The 12,340-nt window shown below is 39.8% G+C and overlaps 1 pseudogene across 1 annotated transcript; it reads right to left on the reverse strand.

The window, feature by feature from the left end:
• Nucleotides 1–2,029: 2,029 nt before the first annotated feature.
• Nucleotides 2,030–5,658, reverse strand: LOC145550384 (uncharacterized; annotated as a pseudogene). The gene is made up of 8 exons (XR_014086285.1): nucleotides 5,443–5,658; nucleotides 5,254–5,353; nucleotides 5,012–5,079; nucleotides 4,688–4,929; nucleotides 3,195–3,260; nucleotides 2,973–3,107; nucleotides 2,827–2,889; nucleotides 2,030–2,734 (listed from the first exon to the last, which is right to left on the reverse strand). The product of XR_014086285.1 is annotated as an uncharacterized LOC145550384 (transcript).
• Between the last annotated feature and the right edge of the window lie 6,682 nt (nucleotides 5,659–12,340).

Here is a 12,340-nt window from a genome sequence, read left to right on the forward strand (position 1 = left end):
GGAACACAGACAACTGCTCCATGTATTGCCCTTTGCTGTCCCTTGGGCAAGGAAACAATTTTTGCAAAAGGTAGAATTTTTGCAATTAATTGCCTTTCAAGTACGTTCAATTCCGCAAGCTCTGGGGGAACAGGAGCTAAATCAAGGTTATTGGCAACAGCAATCGATGGCATCTTTCCCCTGCTTAGATGGCTGTCACACGTGTAGCAGATCCACTCCCCCGTCCTCTCTTCGGGTACAGAACATGGAGTTGAGCAAGCAGATTCACACACGTGAACATACATACCTGTTAAACAATCAGCTACTACACGCATATTCTTGGTATATTTATCTCTTTTACAGTGCTTCACTTGATTGGGAAAAAGAGCTCTGTGACACACAGTGCAAACGTATGTCGGTCCGTTTTGAATGTTCTTATAAAGTTTTGTATTGCAGCTTTCATTTCGTCAGTCATTAGAGGGCGTGGTGTTTGAAGGTGGAAGCCTACGTTTCTTTTGTACTTCCTTCTAATTCGCAAAGCATGCTGCAGTGTGAAATTTCTGGAAAGTGCTTTCTTGATATTCTGACTCTTCTGTCAGCAACACATTTTTTATTATGTTTGACCCGATAACTAGGCTCACTGTGATACTTCACCTTCCTATATTCACGCATTGTTTTTTTGTGTTGGCTTCTGAAGTCTGGATTGTTTTTGAACCGATTCCTGGTGTACGCTTTTTGTCTGCTTCTAAAAACAGGATCATCTCTGAAACGATTCCTGATGTATGATTTTTGTCTGCTTCTAAAAACAGGATCATCTCTGAAACGATTCCTGATGTATGATTTTTGTCTGCTTCTAAAAACAGGATCATCTCTGAAACGTTTCCTTATATACTCTGCCATGTAGTCTTTATGAGTGGCTCTGAAGCTGTGGACAAAGTTGAATCTGTATTTGAAGTAATTTATTTTTCTCTGCCGGAAAGACGCATCTGCCCTATATCTATTTTTGAACTGATCCTTTCTCTGTGCTTGGTGAAGCATGTATGTTTCTTTTACGGCTTGTAGCTTTTTGGTCCTAAATGTTAGAGATTTCAGATATTTTTCTTTTTGAGATGAACTTTGTTTCATTTTATTTGCGACATTATGTCCATGTTGCGTGTTGACCCTGTTTTTAATTTTTCTTCTCTTAGCTTTTGGCACTTTTGACAAATTTGGAATGGTTGGAGCCGTTTCCTCTAATACGTTTGCAACTTCCCTAAGCCAAGGAGGAATTTCCTCTTCAGAGGTGCTCTCTGTTTTGAAAACAGTTGGACTTACTTTTGTGCCTTCAGGTGGAATTTTCTGAAAGGCAGAATCCTGAGAAGAGCCGTCATTTTCCCTGGCAAAACCTACTGGCACAAACTCATAGGTGGCATTGGGTCCGCGGTTTCGAAAGAGCTTATGCAGATGGTTGACCATGTCAGACAGATTGCAGAAAGTCATCATCACTGCAGTACCACTGGGATGCGGCAGGCCTACTGAATTTCTTGAATGGGAATCAAAAACTCCAAACCGACCGCTTCTGTCCCTGAAGACTGCAATGCACTCAGGAGTCACCAAAGAAAAGCATGGGTGACATTTTCCGACAGACATTCCAGTTGCAGGGCAAGAGGCAAACCAAATGTCGAGATCCTTGAGGGCTCCCGCTCTGAGCAAAACATGACCTACTCTCAAACCAGTGGTGTGTACTGCATAGATGTTCCCATCTGTCAGTACATGGTCAGGCATCTCTTCAAAAGTCAAGTGATTGTCACGAAATGTTCCATCACTGATCAGTTGCTGTTTAGCACCAGTATAAAGTTCATCTCCTTTTTCAATCACTCTGTCAAGCAACACTGTGTCAAACTGCAACCCCTCATTGTGGTAAGCTAAAAATGTGAGTGCCATGCATGTGCACTGGTGATTACGGGAAAATGCAGCATACCTCTGTCAGCCTGGGAATGAGTAGCACTTACCAACAGACCGGTGGACCACTGATCCCGGGTTCCAGCGCAGAAGCCTGTAACATAAAAAAAAAACATTTCAGTATTTATACAAATATTTAACTAATGACTACCTACCACCACCAATTAGGCCTGTTGTAAACAAGTTTTTAGCAGTTTAGAAATCAATTATTCTGATGATCAATAGATTAATTGAAATAAAATTTTAATAAAGTAACATATTGGTAAATACCGTCATTACAGCAGTTTCGGATCGGATTACAAAATAAATCCATATGTTCATATTTGTACATCTCAAATGAACTTTTCTGTACTTTAGAAATTAATCTGTAACATTGGCTAAGTTTTTTAGCCAATCTGAAAAACAAAAACCCATTTTTTTTAAAAATGATATTAGATTCAATAAAAATTAAAAAGGCACAAAAAATGAAGCATCATGCCCACTAAGTCAAAAAATTGAAAGTAAATTTTTTTTAGATACATAAACTCACTATGCACAACCATTTGTAGCTTTTTTGCTCATGTGAGTGACGGGATGTTTTGCACCTTTGTCATACACAGAACCACGTAGGCCAACTTTTTGCACATGTCGCAATGTTCCACGAATTTGTTATGACTGAGATGGTAGGAAGGAGTTACCTGGCAGCTCCCATCCCGGACATGGTCCTCTGGTGGCACGGGAGAGGACTCGGCAGGGGCCTCGACGTCCATCGGGGGACCGGTCTCCGTGCCTCGCGACGAGCTGGGCTGGTGGTCTCTCTCGGCGCTCCCTCCATCTATAAATCAACAGAAGCCCTCAACTTGGTGCAAAGTGAACATACATCTATGTACATAAATCTGTGATATGTTTTCTGAAACGGTGTCACACCTGCTGCTCCACCGGACTCAGCTTGGAGGGATCAGAAACTGGACGACGCCTCGGACTCGCCTTCTAATAAAAAAAATATATAATTTTTAAAACCAATTGTGGCACATCAAAATCACCTGGATATTTAAAAAAATAGAATAAAATACCTTCTTCCCCTTCGGAGAACATGTAGGTAGCGGAGCGTCACGGCCAGACGCAGGAACGATCCGGTCCATCTCCTCCAGCAACGCTGGGCTGAACCACACAGGATTCGGGGGGATGGAAGAGTCCAACAGGTCTCCCTATAAAATAAAAGAAATAGCTTAAAATAGATTCATTTGTACATTGAGGACACAACAAGTTTTGCTTTGAGGTGAAGAAAAGTGTACCTGATGGTCAACCATCCTCCCAGTGGTGTGTGGACAGCCATCACCACCCTGGACCTCACGCGATGTCTGTAAACATTGAAAAATCATTTTCAGTGGCAGCAAACCCTCTGGATCCAGGGTATACATATATAGTAATTTTAACAAACTTAAATTTTACCTTTGAACTTCCTCCACAGAAATCATATTATTGCTTTATGTGGTATTTTCTGCTACACAACTTTAAGAGTGTAATGTTACAAATTATTTTTTCATTTGGAAACACAGTTATTTCACATACACAAGTTACATAAATTTCAAGTTGGAAATTGTTTTATTTTTTATTGTGAGCTCACAAAGGTTTACTACCTTAACTCCTGGAGCTCACCACAACTGGATGCTGCTTGCTAGCTGCTTGGGGAGTGGCTCTTCTTCATCCCCTGGTGATCAACTCCTTACAGCTGCGCAGCGCCGCCATTCCTCAGCTTTGATCTCTGAGTAGCTGCCTCTACACCTGTCTTGACCTCATCTTACCCTTTATGCCTATAATTCTCTAGATTTCTAATACAAATGCCATCATCGTTATCATCATCATCACAATCTTCACTGTGCCTCAGACTCTTTTTGCAAGTTTCACTTTTTTGTCTTGCAGTTAAAAACAGACCACCCCTGTATGCTGCACGTTTATTAGTCCCATAATTCTTTGTGTACAATAACCAACTCTAAGTGTCTTTAAGTTTTTTCTTGTCTCATTATAGATTAATAAATATTCATGTGTACTCTAGTTATTTCATTTATTATTTTATATTAGTCAAATTATTTAAACTACTTAACAGTTATGTATACATTTCTATAAATTTTATATTGCTTATGGTTTCATTCCCATTTACTAATATTAACACCCTGGACAAACCACCTTTACAGCAAATAAGCAATTTCCACTTGGGCATCAATAAACTACATTTATTTCATAAACCACTAAACTACGTATTACAAAATATGTTTGACAAACTTCTGTCACACCAATCAATATCACAATCTCGCCATCCGGTCCAACTTGTCATAGTCGCTCTTTTCGTCGTTACTTGGACAACTTTCCCCAGTTTCTTAAAATACGTCTAATTATTTTTTGAAGATGTGAAATTTCACATAACAGAGAGACGTCATGTAGCACTTCATATTTTATGTTTGTAAGCTAATTCCCTTTCACATTTTCAAAATGCCAGTTTTTAAGATTTACCTGATCTTCTGGGAAAAAAATGGCTTAATTATTATAGCAGAATTCCAGTTTTTCTTCTCAACACAATTAAAAAAAAAAACTTTAAAAAAAAACTATTATGTAGTTTCTAATCAGCACTTTAAACAAAAGTTGAAATGAACACTCAGGGAGGCGGACTCTTGCTAGTACCCCATCACAAAACATACATGTTAAAAAGACAAATATACACATTCGTGGACTTTTAAAGAGTTAAACATGCAAAAACATTGCTTAAATCAACTAAGTATGTATCAAGTACCTTCCGGCCACCAACCACAGTCCAGTCGAAGGGGTCCGAACGACGGGGAGCCGCCACCTCACCAACCACAACCAGCCGGGGCAGGGGACGTCTCACCGCAGGGGGGAAGCCGTCCCAGGAGGGGGAGGAGCCAACGTCACGGGAGCTGGAGATTTCGGTGCACTTAACTCAAGTTGCGAGCAGACCGCCGCCTGAAGCAACTGAGCAAGGACCTCCATCCCAGGATGGTCGCTCAGGTGAACCTATAACAGTTAAAGACATTTTATAAAATACAGTACACCTAAATAATATTTTTAAAATTACAAAAAAATCTATTTAACTTACGCCATCCCTGCTCCACAAGTGCAGGCTGCTCAACGGGAAATGCTCGGTAACAGGCAGGTACCGAACATCTGGACAGGAAAATAAAAAAATGTCATTCTTAATGTCCGTCACACTAACAATTTGAGATAAAGTAGATACGAAAGGAAAAATAAGTAAATTTTTCATACATCTGAACCCTGAACACCATAAAATGTTAATTTGCTTAAGTTTTAGTATAAACACAAATTGAATCCGTCACTTACTTCTCTGAGCAGCCACACGGCGATACTCCTGCCGCAGCAGATGTTGCGAACTTTGGTCCACGACAAGTCGTGGAGGAAAGTCCACAACAACCACCTGTAAATTTCAATCAAAATAAAAGGACCAAATTAACATACGACAAGTTTTCAGATGTATTTGATCATGAATAAATGCAGTATACTTATACTTACATTAGCAGAGAGTTCGCAGAAAGTACGCAACAACCTGGCAAAGGCCCGTCCGGCCACCACGATGGTCCTGCTGGCGGTCAAGTTGTTGCTTGGGGCCAGAAGACAGATCACCTCGGGGGACCGAGGCAGAAGTGTATTCAGGACCTCAAGCCGCAACTCTTCCGCAGAGGCTCCAGGGGATGCAAGCAACCCTAAGGAGAAGTCGCCCTTTGGCATGGTAGAATACCCATCCACGATAGCACGCAGATGAGAATCACCAACCAAAAGAGCAAACTGAAGAAAAAAAGAAAGAAAAACCATTAAAGTTTGATTGATTTTATCATCCAAACAAGATTTGCATATGAAATTGCAAAAAAAGTACCTTCTTCTCCAGAGCCTCGGCAGAGGCAGAACCAACTTGCAGCTCCGTCTGGTCACCCGGGAAGCTGGCCACGTCTCCACCCGATGGCGACGCCCCGTCCCACGGCCTGTTTAGAGACATGCAATTATCAAGATTAGACTTTATGCCTCTGAAAATTTAACAACAAAACAACACAATTTTATACACATACGTGACCCAGGAGAGGTCGATGGCGCACGGGGATCCTCCTGGCGACCACGGCAGGGACATCTACAAAAAAATAATTAAAAAAATGTTTAGATTAACCACAAAATAACTGGATTAGGTTATTGTAAATAAATGATCCTGAACTTGTCATGAACTTACCTGGTCGGGCAGGCCACCCTCCAGCAGTCGCGACGTCTAAAGACATAAATGGAATGAGTAAAGCAAAGACTTTATCATCTAACAATAAGTTAATGAAAGTAAAATGGTAGCATACCTTCTTCGGCGGAGACTCGGTGGTGGTCCAAGCCCGAGCATGAGCGCTGATGTCCCCGGCTGTCAACACAGAAACAATTATGATCATGCTTAAAGTCAAAACTACAGTAAAACTACTGTTAGACAAAAATAATTAATGTGATGTGTAATTTATATACCTTGGCGACGTCCGGCACACTCTCCAGCTTCCTCCATCTCACCTTAGCAGACTCGGACCGACGACCTCGACGTGGCATTCTGCAAGACCAGAATAAAAAAAAAAGACACCTGGGGGGGAAAGCTGGTTATTTACAAATGATATCTAAAATTAAAAAGTATTTGTAGGACTATGTGTGAATGTTACTATGTGCAAAAAACTTATTTCAATATGTAGATAAAGTATGTGAAGGATGAAGAGTTATTTGTATCTAGACGGATTAAGCTGATGGTGTGGTGATGCAGAGGTTAGGATCTCAGCAAGCAGCAGCAGAAAACTTCCAAATCTCAGTCTCGCACAAGTGAAAAGCTGTAATGAGAAGCAAAATAATTGTCCATTAAAACAAGGTGTAAAAATAAGTTTTTTACATAATTTTAAAAATCTTTTTAGAAGTTCTGAGGCTTGTAAGCAGGACCGAGATACTTTTCACAACTGTTGCAAACATCAATACATTTTACAACTTGGTTCAAAATATAATGAAAAAGCAGAGATTAAACAAATAAATATAAAGGGTTTTAAATATGTTAATTTAAAAAATAAATTTTAACCAAATGAACCAAGTCTTTTACTGTATGAATAAATGAGGACTATGAGGATTAAGCTGTTAATATGCTGCTCCGGTCAGACAACTTCAAATATGTAAGCTATGCTCCACCATTAGCAACCATGTTTACTTCCGCAAACACTGAGCTCTTCTTCTTTTTATGGCGGTTGGCGGAACACAGAGAACGCGGACTCTATTGCGCCCTCTACTGCACATGCGGGACACTTTCAGGTCGTTTGCCCGTTCACTCTGCAGAACACATACAGGTCGCATTTACTGGTAGTGTGAACGGGCCCGGTAATCGGAATTACCAAATAATCAGAATTGGATCACTTCAGGCTGCAGGGTGAACGCACCCAAAAACCCTCGAAAGGCTTCAACTGCGAATCGCTATCTTCGCGAAACGTCGCTACTACGCTTTGATTATGTACCAGACGCCCTAACATCGATCGGTGTGGACTCGCAGTAGTATGAAGTCATTGGGATCTGCCACTGCTGTGCTTCTAACTAAAGCAAAATAAAAACCGCACCCTCCCAGGTGGAAAAATATCTCACATAATGCCGGTATATGACTATATATCACATATAAAGATACGAAAGAAATTACATAATAATTAAAAACACCACAGCAATTTATTCTTTAGCGTCTTGTGGGCGTACAACATTTAGCTTCCCGTAATAATCCAGAAAAATCCTGTTCCATCAACCTAACAAGTAAGCAATCAGAGCCACAACGAAATATTCCACAGCAATTAAACTTTTAAAATCGACCAACTGTCTCAAACAACACATTAAATCTAACAACTGTAAGCATTTACAATAATATTCTAATCAAATTAAAAATTAAAATACTATATTTTATGGAGAAAGCACAAACACGTCTTACCTTGACCGTAGCAGACTCGGAAGCAGAGAGTGCCAGAAAGTTCCAGAAGCTTCAGCGGCTTGGGAATTCATGTCAGCCAATCAGAGATTGGCATTTTCCAGCGTGTATGACGTGTCCTACAGCTGACCAGTCAGCTCAGCAAAACAACAATTTTAAAAAATGCAACTAAATTGCTTTTTTTGAGACTGTCAACACAGCTGGCTGGCAGATTTAGCACCTTACGTCACAGGCGCAGATACAAGATGTTACGGGTCAGCCAATCAGAGATTGACATTTTCCAGCGAGTATGACTACTCTTCTGCTAACCGGTCAGCTTTGCTAAACAACAAATGTTAAAAAGGCAACAACAATAGTTAAAATGCTTATTTTTAAAAGAGACTGAGCAAGGCAGTCTACAAACCTGAGACAAAAAAAATAGGTAAACTGCTTACTTTAACCCTTTAATACGTGAATTATGATCATGCATTAATGAATTATGATAATTTGTGTCAGGATTTTTTTCTATTTTTTTATTTTTATTTTCTTGATGCATAAAAACTGGTACGAAAATAATTTCTGGGGGAAAACAGGATTTTAATTTATTTTTTTTTGTGATCAATTGTAATTTTCTCCAAATACAAATTTATTTCAAAAATGCATCAGTAGTATTGTTCTTTAGGGGTTATATGATGTAACAATATTTTTTTTTACCTGCAGGAGTTGTCTACAGTAGAAGGAGGAACAGGGTCTTAGCTTAAAATGCTAATTTTAAGAAAGACTGAGGTAAATATACTAACCAGATACCAAAGCAAAATGGGTAAAGTGCTTATTTTAAGAAAGACTGATGTAAATGTAAAAACCTGACAGGAAAAAGTTACTAAAATTGCTAGAATGCTTATTTTAAATAAGACTGATGTAAACACAAAGTCAGATTTGATGAAAAAAGCAGTCTGAACGACCCCTTCCCTACAAGATCCGTAAGGCCGATGAAAAACTGTTTGAAGCGTATGAGAGGGCTTTTTGTATTCCCTGATATTTATTTCTCAGGATATTTATTGATATTTATTTCAGTAAACTGCCTTGCTGCGCAAGGCAGTTTACTATCCTGAGTGAAAAAAAAGGTAAAAAAACCTGAATATTATTGCACCGCCGGTGCACTAATGTGAGAGGAATATGCAGACTTTTATTTTGAAACTTTCAGTAAACTTCATTTTAACTACCACACCAAATCATAGTGTTACAGTAGTTTGTTTAAACCAGTCACATAAAGGCCAAAAGAGTAATGACCTGATGTGAAAAATGTCAAGGCTTTAGTTAGGAGTTAGTTAGGCTGCAAAGAAATATACAGGCTTTTATTTAGACATTTTTAGTAAGCTTAATTTTAAATGGCCACACTAATCCAATGTGTAACAGTGGTTGGGTTAAAGCAGTGATATAATGCCCAGAAAACTCTGCCCTGCTTGTAGATATAACATTCTGTTCACCCTCCATCTGTAGTAACTCAAAAACCTATATAAAACACTGGGGATGAAGCGTCAGTTGGTCATGTCCCATCACTTTGCTCTGAAGCACCTGGACAGAGAACCGTAAGCTCTAGAAAAATTTCGAAAACATTTTACCGGAGCAGACATGCGGTGCGACTTCATGACCAACTTTCATACCAATAGAGCGATTTTTGTAGGCATGAGAGCGATTTCAAAATTATTTTTGGGTCAAATTCCACCCTGTTTCTCACTCTAAAAAAGCGGCAGTTGGTTTCAGTTACACTCTAGGTTTCGGCAGTTGGAAATTTTGCTCGTTTTTCGCTTTTTACGTCGCCGTCGTAACTCCGATCCCCAATAAAAGTAATAGCTCCCTTCTCGGGAACGAGCCGCACGTTTTGATACCACTTTTGTGGGTGGGCACGCAGCGGTACGAGCCGCATTAACGGTAATGGAAGAAGATGTTATAATACTAGAAAATTCCTGCAGAAATTTTAAAGGGGCATGCCAAAGTGTGCCCGTCGGCTTTGACGCAGCGTTATGATGCTAAAAATTAGCATTAATGCTAAAGAAAGCTGCAACGTAGTCAATAACCTGTGTAGAGGCAGAAGCATGTTTACTAAGCTGTACTTGTACCATTCATTATGTTAAAATTGATGCATAAGCTAAAATTAGCCAATATGCTAATGTTAGCTTAAATGCTGGCAGTAGCATGTGGAGCAACAGGAACATGTTGTTTTAATTCCATTCAGTATACTAAACCTGTCTAATTAATGAGAAAATTAGCTAAAAGCTAACTTTAGGTAAAAGTGCTAGTGTACTAGTCAAAGACAGTGAAATGCAAACTTTGTACAAATGCTAATGAACTGCCTTGCTGCGCAAGGCAGTTCACTATCCTGAGAAATAAATAACATAAAAAAGCTAATATTATTGCACCGCCTATGGCGGTGCACTAACACGAGAGAAATATGCAGACTTTTATTTTGAAACTTTCTGTAAGCTTCATTTTTGTTTCACATTGGATTTATGGCCACATTAATCCAATGTGTAACAGTCCAGCTATATAAGGTTTAAAAAAACTACATATGTTGCACCGCCTTCGGCGGTGCACTGACGTGAGAGGAGTATGCAGGCTTTTATTTTGAAAGTTTCAGTAAGCTTCATTTTAATGACCACGCTAATTCAATGTGCAACTCTGGTTTGTTTAAACCAGTCCCATAAAGCCCAAAGACCAATAACCTGATCTGAAAAATGTCAGGGCTTTATTTTGAAATTTTCAGTAAGCTTCATTTTAAATAGACACACTAATCCAATGTGTAACAGTGGTTTGGTTAATCCACCAATATAATGCCCAAAACAGCAAGTAGCTCTACTGTCCAGCTCAGCCCTCCTCTGTAATAACTGAATGATCCGCCATGTTGTAGTTCTGACCTTCTGCTCTGCCCTCTGTATTAAGGTGTTTCGCCATGTTTAGAACTACAGAGACCTTGTAGGCCAAACCAGCAGTTGCCATAGCGATCAAGCCTCTGCCAACTGCTGTGTGTGTGTGAGAGACACTTCATGCAACTTTGAGAACACCCAGTCACTTTTCATGAAAAAAGCAGTCTGAACGACACCTTCCAGTTCAGGAACCGTTAGGCCGATCCAAAAACCGTTTGAAGCGTGTGAGAGGGCTACTTGTCGTCTCCGATAGTCCTGTGATTCATATCTGTAGGTCATTCACAGGAATTGCACTGATGAGAAAAAAATGGTGTGTGGTGAGCTCAGTAAGTTTTCAAAAACCTATATTAAACACTGAGGGGGAGCGTCAGTTGGTCATGTCCTGTCACTTTGCTCTGAAGCACCTGGACAGAAAACCGTAAGCCCTAGAGAAATTTCAAAAACATTTTACCGGAGCAGACATGCGGTGCGATTTCCTGACCAACTTTCATATCAATAGCACAAGTTTTACGGCCATGAGAGCGATTTCAAAATTATTTTTGGGTCAAAATTCCACCCTGTTCCTCACTCTAAAAAAACGGCAGTTGGTGTCAGTTACACTCTGCGCTTCGGCAGTTGGAAATTTCGCTCGTTTTTCGCTTTTTACGTCGCCGTCGTAACTCCGATCCCCTATAAAAGTAATAGCTCCCTTCTCGGCATCGAGCCGCACGTTTTGATACCACTTTTGTGGGTGGGCACGCAGCGGTACGAGCCGCATTAACGGTAATGGAAGAAAAATAAATAAAGAGACATTCTATTAGGTGTAGAACAATAGGTGCCTGCCATGCAATGCATGGAGGCAGTGCTCTCCTGCTCTCCTTATGCATTGCTATGGCATGCCCCTAACTAGAAAATTCCTGCAGAAATTTTAAAGGGGCATGCCAAAGTGTGCCCGTCGGCTTGGACGCAGCGCTTTGATGCTAAAAATTAGCATTAATGCTAAAGAAAGCTGCAACGTAGTCAATAACCTGTGGAGAGGCAGAAGCATGTTGACTAAGCTGTACTTGTTCCATTCATTATGTTAAAATTAATGCATAAGCTAAAATTAGCCAAAATGCTAATGTTAGCTTAAATGCTGGCAGTAGCATGTGGAGCAACAGGACCATGTTGTTTTAATTTTACTGCTCCATTCAGTATACTAAACATGTCTAATTAATGAGGAAAATTAGCTAATAGCTAACTTTAGGTAAAAGTGCTAGTACACTAGTCAAAGGAAGTGAAATGCTAATGTTTGTGCTAATGTTAATGAACTGCCTTGCTGCGCAAGGCAGTTCACTATCATGAGAAATAAATAACATAAAGAAAGCTTATATTATTGCACCGCCTACGGCGGTGCACTAACACAAGAGGAATATGCAGACTTTTATTTTGAAACTTTCAGTTAGCGTCTTTTTAACTACCACACCAATTCATTGTGTTACTGTAGTTTGTTTAAACCAGTCACATAAAGCACAAAAGAGGAAATACCTAATGTGAAAAATGTCAAGGCTTTTATTTTGAAACTTTCAGTAAG

This window comes from Poecilia reticulata, unplaced genomic scaffold (assembly GCF_904066995.2).
Source record: "Poecilia reticulata unplaced genomic scaffold, P_reticulata-male-v2 Scaffold_39, whole genome shotgun sequence".
NCBI lineage: Eukaryota > Metazoa > Chordata > Actinopteri > Cyprinodontiformes > Poeciliidae > Poecilia > Poecilia reticulata.